At 33.7% G+C, this 10,497-nt stretch overlaps 1 long non-coding RNA gene across 1 annotated transcript in view; it reads right to left on the reverse strand.

Annotated features, from left to right (window-relative positions):
* Positions 1-10,497, reverse strand: part of LOC138135282 (uncharacterized) — a 14,272-nt gene continuing 3,775 nt past the window's right edge. The window contains exons 2-3 of the long non-coding RNA XR_011160914.1: positions 516-662; positions 1-393 (exon numbers count right to left, since the gene is read on the reverse strand). This is a non-coding gene — a long non-coding RNA (uncharacterized lncRNA). The remainder of the gene's footprint in view (positions 394-515; positions 663-10,497) is intronic.

Genomic DNA, 10,497 nt, shown 5'->3' on the forward strand with positions numbered 1-10,497 from the left:
TTCTGAACACACACTCTCGACAAGATTTATTGTGCAGAATTTTAAAATCCTGCCGCCACGTCTTCATACGAGTCGTAATGTATGCTTTCGCGTGAACTATCCTTTTTTCACTTTCTGCGGCGAAAGCACGAAGTGTAAATTGTGTTCCAGGTAGAAAAAAAGTGGATTTGGTGTTGGTATAGGTGAACGTCAATTTGATCAGTGGATTTAATTAAGCTAAAACAAATCCCCCATTCTGCAAATGTTGTGCTGCGTCATCAAATAGAAGAATCCTTTATTTGAGAGTTCATCGCCGGATCAGCTCCTCGTATCCGAGATGTTGCAATTTTCTGAAAGCTCCCCGGAGTTCTTTGAGTCGAGGGGGCCGCGGACTGTTCCGACACGTCACTCACTCTGAAACTTACCCATGATTAATGATCGCTTAGCAGCGCACAGCTTCAAACAACAAAGTTTTCCCAGAGAAAAAATATTGTATATAAGAAACGAACGTTCGGAAAGAGTCTTTCTATATCTACCCTTCAAGATTACGTTCTGCCCTCGAGCCGAGTCCTACTTCGCCCTGACAGTTCCTCCTTCCCCGCTCTCTCTCTTTCTTTATTTTAAATGTCTGATGTCTGCGCGTTATTGTTTTAATCCGGCACACGGAGAATAATCGATCCCACCTGAAACAATTAACTCCGTGTTAATGGCGGATGACAAGTGGAACACTTTGAGGACGCCACGATAAATTCCTGGTAATGGACTTGACCACCGGGAGCTGGAGTGTAAAGTGACATTATAGTAAAATGACTGGGCGTGATGACGGCTCGGTTGTCACAAGAAGGATAAATTCATCATTGTACACCGGGCTGAAATCGATGACGTCACGACTCACTCACCACCCGTGCAACGACTCCGTGTTTTATTTGTGTCTGGGTTGCATGAAATATGAATCGAAATGTCAAAATGTGTATTTCTAAAATTCGAAGGGTGCTTCAGGAATTCGAAAGGAGGGTTGCGAAGGGAGAACACCGCCAGCTTACGAATACATTTGTCGGGAACTCAGACGGGATCAGGGACGTTTTATGCACAGATACTTGCGAATTAATGCGATCACGACGAAATTACCCACCAAAAATATACATAGGTATTTAAACAGAAAACAATTAAAGTAAAGTAAAAGAGTAAAAGGTAAAAATATGTAGGTATGTTTGTTGTTATGAAATAGAGAGGTTTTGAAATATTGCATGATCCTTTTTTAAAAGTTTAAGAAATTATAGTAGGTACTACGGAGATTATGATTAAAAATGTTAAAAGACGTTCGAAAACAATTGCGTAAATACATATTTACAAATTTTGGAAATATATAATTGTTTAAAAATAAACTGTTGCAAAAGAAACAATTCACTCCGCTGCTTATTCGACAAATAAATGACATTTGACATTTATTGTTTGAAGCTACGTCATACATTAACGGAAACAAAAGCAAGTACATACCAGACTACTTGAACTTGATTATTTTTGAAAGCTCTATATATTTTTCAAAATATTTTATTCGATACCTCCCAGAAAGCGAGTCTGTGTCCATTGTTACCAGTCGGTGAAGGTTTCTCTTTCGTACAGTTCACTTTCGTTCATCGGTTTCCGCTCACTGTCTTTCACTCACTGGTTTTCATTCACTCGTAAATTTTTCCAATTCTTTCTGATTTTGATTTTTTAGGCACCATTTGGTACCTCTCGGCACTTGCCTCTTCCAGGACATCACCAGGAACTCTTCCATTTCCACAATTTCCACAAGGTGCACACAACCACTTTATTGACGTTACAGAACTTTATTTATTTTGTATTTTATTTTTTTCCATAGCAGCAGATCCATCCAAAAATGTGATTTATTTTTATTTAAAATGTTGAATACAAGGTTAGAGACTAAGGGGATCATTCACGAAACCCGGTAAGACATTGCAAATTCAAAACCATGACAACTGATATTGTTGAAACATTGTATTTGGCGATTTGCAAATTATTTGAGTTTTGTGAATCTAGCTCTCACTTTTTAAGGAGGTATCGAACAAAACCAAATACAGCACTCGAGAGTAAGGCCTCTTTCGTTCACTTGAATTGCATCGCAATTCGCGTGAACGAAAGCTTTGCCTTCCTTACTCTTACTGTAAATAATTATTGAAGTGTTGTTGTCGTTTAAATATTCTCCTAGTGTTAATTACAGAAGGAAATTTTTATATAAAATTGGAAAGTATCTGATAAAAAGTGCGGATTTTTCTTTGCAATAGATTCATTTATTTTTCCACAAATCTTCGCGATTGGATATTTAAACAATTAAATTCAAACCAAACTTGTCCTCCAGATGTTAAAAACTCAAAGCTGCTCTTGTAAATTCTTATAAACTCTTTATTATATGCTCTTTGTAAAGATATTTGTCTTGCTTTTGCAAGTTTGCTTTCTCTGCTTCCTCTTAACTGTGCTTCATTCTTTTTTTTTTCATATTAATTGTCTTAAAATTATGGTATTCCGAGTTCGGGGCTTAGTAGGGGACATCCTGTTGACCAAGTAAAAATGTAAAAAAAAAAATTGCTGTCACTGAAAAAAATATCAAAGTTGCCAATATTTGTTCAAAAGTACCTGATTAACATTCTAGCTATGTTATACTTCCCTTTTGAACAAAAATTGGAAAAATAAAACTTTTATTTTTTCGAGATAAAGCTGTTTTTTCAAGAAACGTCTTTTCATTTATATTTTAATATTTTACATAATCATCCTCACTATATTTCAAAATGAATGTCGACCATTTATATTTTTTATTTGAAGAAAAGATGATGAAAAGTTTGAACCTTCAGACCCATATATCTTTGTAAAGACCCCCCTTATATTTTTTGTTTTATTTTTTCGAGATTCCTGCGATTTTTCCCTACAAGACCCCCGACTTGGAATACGTTAATTTTGCGATACTCTGTATTATGTACTCTGATATACCTATTAGATTTTTATATTGTCCTGGTTCTGGATCTCTCGATCTGACCTAATAGATTTATTCATTTACGCTTTTTATTAATTATTTACTAGAGAGATTTAATTTGTACTTTTTTCTTCATTCTATTCCCACGTCTACCATTTTTATGTTTTGTCATTCTTTATTACCATGTATTAACTGCTCTACGTTCTTTCCCATTTATTTTCATGTCTCCAGAATAATTATCACTTTTATTTTCATATACAGTGTGTCGCACTGCAACTCTTAACTCCTTTTTACATCATCTTAAGCAGTACACACTGTAGATATAGAATCTTAGGAATATGTATTTGTATTTTCAGTTTGTTATACATATTTGTTTCTCACTTTCTCAAGCTTTATTTCTCCATTTTAAAAATCTCTTTTATTTCTTTTTGTTTTATTTACTTCAATAATGTATTTCCTTTTTCTCGAATAGATTCTGTCACTTCTTTTTTTTTTGTTCTTTCTCTTTTTTCTTAATCTATTTTATTATCCACATTCCAATAACGTGCAGCATTTTTTTTTCTGTGCAGCTTGATTTTTCTAATCCATTCTTTTTATTATTTTTTTAGTGATGTGATTTCTATTATTTTTCTTGATTTTCCTTTTTCCACGACTAAAATTCTCCTCTAATCGATAAGCCGCCTACTTTACTCTCTCTTCATCTTTCTAAATTTTCTTTTATATTTTCATTTTTGTTTATTTACTTTATTTTTATTTCCAGACATTCTAAATATTAGAAACTTACTTTTTATTCTGTTTTAATTATTTTGATTACGCTTTAGGTCTACTTCTACACACAGACGACATACATGGATCTATTCACCATCATTCTTCTTCTTGTTCTTCTGATAAATTCATTTTTAAACCTCTTTTTCTTTTATCCTACATATCTATTTGTTCCTACATCTCGTGTTATCTTCTTTCAAAATCTTATCCATCATTTTTCTTATTGAACACATATTCCAGAAATTACCAGAAACAGAAAGTTATTGCACTTTACTTCTATCCTCTCCTGCAAGTGTGATAAAAAAAATATATTATCACTTATTATATCCCAAGTGCAAAATTTTTTATCGGAAATTTTTTTGCTAATGAACGAAAACATCCATAAATGAAGTCAGAAGATCAATTATTAGCAAATAAGAGCACGAGACGAAGTCGAGGGCTTTTATTTGATAATAATTGGTCTTCTGACCGAATAATTTATGGATGTTTGAGTTCATTAGCAAAAAAAATGCCGATATTAAAATTTTGCACGAGGGGTATACGGCTGATTATTTCCTGAATAGAATGAAACCAAACGCATTATTTCCAATCCTTTTTCTTCAAAATAATTTAAAAAAAAATCAGGTACCGACATTTTTTATCAGATTATTGCACAGTTTGCATTTTAGAGAAATTTTATCGGGTTATTTTTTGTTTTCTCGTTTTGATTGGTCAATATTTGTCACGCAATTGGTTGCTAAACACATGAAGGAAATAATCTATTAAATATGTATTTCTTTAGTTTCTTTTTTACTTCTGTACTCTTATCACGGTTTGTTTTCTTTATTTGTTTACTTCAATATAAGATTTTCTTTCAATAAACTTTTTGCCCAACAATATTTTTCCTTTTTCTTTTCGATTACTTCTTTCTTATTCTCTTCTGCCTAATCTCTACATTATATACAGTCTTTCTCTGTCTCACCATTTCATCGATCGGGTATTACATTCATTCTGTATACGACCGAAGAACGGGAAAAAATTTTATTCAGACGAATGAATAATAACAAATAAAAAGGGAAATATAAAAACATTTGCCTCCAACTGCAATTCGAAGTATGTATGAATTTTTCCGTCGTGTATAGGAGTTTATGGAAGACATTTCCAGAGCCCTTAATTACGAAGTGGAGCGAATTCATTTTTGAATCTAGGTGGAGACGAAAGAGATGTATTAGTAAAGGGAGAAATGTAGTCGCTACTTTATAAATGTCTGATTCGAACTTAATTTAAACACCACTTAGACGTGTCAATCATCCTCACCCCATTTCCAAATTAAACTTGATATCTGTAGGTTAATTATATTATCGATGTTTTGATCCAGTATCCAGGTTATTCGGCCACATCGCCTAAAATCCACCACAAAAAATGAGATAATCGGAAATTTCAGATCCAAGTCAACAGATAACCGGTCAGAAGTGGCCCAGTTAATTAATTACAATTTAAGTAGCGCCCCACTAATTGAATTGAAATAAACGTCAAAACACGGAAATGCAATCAGATTCGAGCTTAGTAAGGATGACTGGTCGATCGAAATTCGTCGGTCTCCTGTCGGGCGTCGAAAGCTCGCGGCTCCCGCAAAAATCCACTGTTTACGCCATCAAGAAAAATATGTTTACCTTGAGGGTTATATAAATTTATGCGGCGTTATTGAAATTTTAATTTAATGGCGACGCGTTATTATATGGAACAGCCGCTCCCATGCTCGCCTCCAAATTGAAAATTCCTGTTAAGTTGCTCTTCCCTCGTCAAACTTCCATTACCAAATTAATAAAGTGGCACATATTGTCCCAAATCCTGCAAACAGGTGCGGTGCAATGATTGCATTGTAGCGATCGAGACATCAATCACGCACTCGTCATTTGTTGTCTCGGTTGCATAAGCAACTGATTTTTCGGAGCATATTTCGTGGGAATGCAGCCGTCCAAAAACCAATCAATCACACAAGCCGATCTGGCCTAAATGAGATGTTTGCTTATCAAACGGAAACTCTCTTCCTGGAGATAAAATTCTCCGGCGAACTTTCGTCGAGCAATTTAACTGAGGAATTCGCTCCACCGACTTGATTATGATTGATAAGAAAATTAAGAAGTTGTATGGAGTCGGAAAATTGCGTTTTTGCATGGCATTTCGACGAATTTGCAAGACTCCAACCCGGAACTAATAAGATAATAAATCACACGAATAGTTTATAACCCTTCTGTGCCCCGACTGATTACTGGCCGGAGTTTACGATCGCCATAAATTATACCCACCTGCAATTACCTGTGTGGGACTTTTTCTGCGACCATCATGGTCGACCCAATTACCGGATTAGTTCGAGCCGCGATTGAAAATTAAACAATCCTAACAGGTGCACCCATTTTGCTTTTTCTCTCTCAAGACACTCAAGACAATAAATCAGAGTGTCAAGCGGACCATCACTCTCAATATGATCGTCCTAATGATTATAAATAATCCGGGAGATCCCCCCTGATCAGTATTTATTCGATTCGCAACTAATTATCGATTCTTTAATTCGACGAGAAACTTTCATTTGCATATACTAAGGTACATGAACAAACACGGATACCTCACCGACATCCTTCTTGTCTTGTCTGGACAATAAAAATAAACTCCATGAATACGACTTGTATGATCGCCGATTGATCACTGTCATTCCGTACAGTCGAGAGATATTAGAAACGCATTTGCATCTAGAAAAATGCAACAATGTACGTCGCTCATGGGTCACGCTCGCCTCGACAAAAATTTCCTGGGTGGAAAACACACCGAAATGGGTTAGTTTGTAATTAGTGGGTGAAGGTCGAGACAGAATCTGCCTATTGAGAGACGGTCCAGACTGGATAAATAATGACCGTTGCCATTTACTGCATTGACTCTAGTTGGCCATAATGGTCTCCGTGATTTGAAGGGATTTAAGCGAACTATTTTCGAACAAAGAACGTCGTTCGGCTTGTTTTGTCCGTTGCAACGACTAAAAATAAAGAGAGAATAAATTGGTTCCAGTTTTCTGTTCATAAAAGAAAAAATGTTACCATGTAATAATATTTAAATTGATTGTCTGAGTGTATGGATGTGATGGTAATACCTGAATTGGCGTCGTTGCTAATTAATCATGTTACACAACAGTAGGTAATGAAGAATTGAAGTGTGTCATCGAGAAGGATGGAGTTTTTATGGTGTTTTGCAAGAACAGGCGTAAATGTAAATTAAGATGAAGATGTGTACTGGCGCAAAAAAAATTAGCGTTGAAGCAACAATAGAAAGATCGATAAAAAATTTAACAATGATGACCACCATGTGTCGCAATTGCTTTTTTATTTTTAGAAATTATTTCTTTATTTTTTCTTCTACTTTGAGAAAATCTTCTTCAGCGTTCAACTAAATTTCATATTTCTTTTTATTAATCCACCCCTACGTAGTTTTCTTTACATACGTTTTATAATAATTCTCTGCAACTACAGAGAGTGTGTCTATAAATGATTGTCGGGTCAAGCCAGCTTTGGAAAAAAAAAATATGGTGTCGCCTTTTTGATGCTCAATTTAATTCTTAATAATTAACTGTCAGTTTTCACATTGACGTTTTGTTTTTGTTTAATCAGTTAATAAATACCAAAAATCTATATCTTTCAATGCAAATTACAAATACGTCCGTTTTTAGAGGTAAACAGCCTGGCAACATTTGTGAGGTTAGGTTTTAATGTTTTGTGTTTTATTTTAGCTTTATTTTCTTGAAGATGGTTTATTCTATTGCACGGAACACGTTCATTGTTTCTTTCTTTCGAACTGGAAGGTTTCTTAATGATGAATGGATCTGTTGGTAAAAATGAATTACAGGCAAAATATCTGGACAACATTCACCATGATTCTTTGTTAACTCACATTGGATGAATTGAGAACAACTGAACAGGTTTTTAACAACCAGTACAAGGGTAAATCATCAGGATGGCCACCAGTATCTGATGAAATTGTCGACGATTTGAGAAAAAGGGTGGACCCATAAATATCTGCAGCCGGTTTATCTCTACAATCTGTGTTGTGTATGTTCTTAAATAAATTTAAGATTTGATTGAAAAACCTGCAAGACCTACATATTTCTCCTGAAAAACACAGTTATTCATGTAGGAAAAAAAGATGGGGTCAAAGGACAAGGTGTTCTCAATATTGATCCGTTAGGATTTGGTCTCGTACCAATTACATATTGAATATACAAGGTGTTTCACGTAACTTTCCGATATCTACACCGAACTCAATATTCAGTAGTCACAAAATGCTAGATCCCAAAAATACAATTTAATTATTATATTTTTGGAAGCCCCTGACCTTAATGACTGTCAAATTGACAATTTAATTTATAGTCTTAAACTTACTGTCGCCAGCAAAAAAACTGGTCGCAAAAATCATGCTTTGACGCAATGGAAAATGCTCCATTGTAAAACGGTCGTAAAAATCATAACCTATCATCATGTTGGATGACATTAGTTGTCATTTTTTTCTCATTTTTTTGACACTTTGTTGACATGGGCATAATCAGGCAGGGATAATTTTTTAATTTGCGACAATCTAACCAAATTTTGAATGACATTGACGGCCAGAATTTTTGCTCGCGACCGTAATTTTTTTTTGTATTTAAAGTTCGTTAGGGTTGGAAAGTTACGTGAAACACGTTGTAGGTACTCTATGTAGCAGTATGATGGGAGGATTACTATTCCCCTGGTGATGGTGTTGATATTAATAGTATTTAACGTTACTCGAAGCAAAATACAGTTGAAACTTGTCTCAGTTTAAGCGGCATATTAAAAATTTGACAAGTTTTCATAGCAATCTGGATCAGACAATCATTTACTCTCCGTACACAAAATCTAGTTATAAAAACGTCAACAAGAAAAGTTGGGTTATGTTAATGGAGTTAATTCTCTTCTTTCCAAACAATAATTAACAATACCCTGCTTCTCTCTGGCCGTTAACAGTATTGTTTTACGTTTCATATCTTCTTCTTGTTCACCCATTTCGTGTAAGTAATACTTTGAATGAAAGAATTTTAATTTTTTGCGCCAACGCTAAAGTAAAAATTACTAGTCTCAGAACGACAGTGCGGCAACTTGCAAACACTTTGACAGTGCGGGAGTTTAGTAAATGGATAGTATACATACCCCGTAGAATGCAAAGAGCTTTCAAAAATAATTGTAGTCGCCTAGACTGGTGATAGCTTTTGTTTGCTTTAACGTATGGCGTAGCTTCGCTGGTTGTCAAGCAATAGATGTCAAACGCCATTGTGTGAATTATTTCTTTAGCAAACAATAGTTCTTTTCTTAGTACTCTATGATGGTTTCGTTTAAATTAATGATTTAATTAACAATAAAATCAGACGAGTAAAAATAAACATGAGTAACTTGTAATAACTCTGACTTAAATCTATCAATTTTGTTTTGGTGAATGTTAGGTACCTATATGACTATTTTTTTCTCCTTTCTGTTGAATTTCATTTTTTTTCCCATTTTATTCTTTCACATCTCTACATTAATTCATTCATATTTTCTTTAATCTCCTTTCAAATAATTCTCTGCCCCAGCATTAATAGGGACTTTACCAACTTTTCTCTTATCAAGATTTCACAATCAACCCTTCTTTCATTTAGTCGCCTGCAGCTTTCCCACCTCCAAAGCTTTCACTTTATTTCTCCTCTTCTGAACTTTATAACCTATTTTATTTCGATTTAACTTGGATTTTTGTTTTTTTTTTTCATATTTCTACTTTGTACTTTTTTATTGTTTCTTTTTTCTTTAGTTTTAAAAAATACACATTATCTAAATTAAAATTGAATTTGAAAAAAACATGTCTTGGCGAATTTATTCTTTTCCTTACTTTTCAAGTATTTTAACAGACTGAAAAAATTACAAGCAAAAATTTTCTTTTACTTAGTTTTTACTAAAAAGGTTAATTAGAAAATTAATAATTTTATCACAGGCGGTAGTTATCCGAAACACATAATTATTTAGATTTATTTAGGCTCGGTTTCTGGAAACATTTTATTTGGCCAGTTAGTTAACTCTCCGATAAATACAAAAATCATGTAATGTGATTGGTCACTTTCTAGCGTTTCTATAGCAACGCTTGATTTAACCGGCCGTTAAGTTATCGGACCGTTCCAGAAACCGGGCCTTAAATAAGTTAAAGTTTCATTTGGAAAATAAGTGTGTGTTCATCTTGCAGTTGGTTTTTTTATTTCATTTTTTAATACGTCACTGTCAATTTTCTCCAACCATCTTTTTGTCATTATTTTCTCTTGAACAAATATTTCTAATTTTATATTTAAAATGTTTATGTATTTTATAACAAGAAATGGGAGACGAGTTTTTAAAATATGTAGGTAATTAGGTATTTTAAATGCTCTAAAAAATATTACAAAAGTGAAAATAAGAAACAGAAATACATATTCTAATATTACATTCTTTCTTCTTTCAGCATTCTCATCTTTACCTATTCGTTAAAAAAAACACAAAACCGAATAAAGAGGACTTTAAATATTTCTCAATTCATTTTTGATAACATTTCAATGATTTTTATGGTTTCTAAATTCTTGTTCTTTTTTATCTTCGACTCCTCTTTTGTTCATTTCTTTTTTCTGTTGATTTTATTGCATTTTTTACATTAAAATAAAACGTTTATCTACTGTAGGTAGTACCTATAGTATACATACATAGTAGTATAGTACCTACCTAGGTATAGTATATGTCCATGCGACG

This window comes from Tenebrio molitor, chromosome 7, assembly GCF_963966145.1.
Source record: "Tenebrio molitor chromosome 7, icTenMoli1.1, whole genome shotgun sequence".
NCBI lineage: Eukaryota > Metazoa > Arthropoda > Insecta > Coleoptera > Tenebrionidae > Tenebrio > Tenebrio molitor.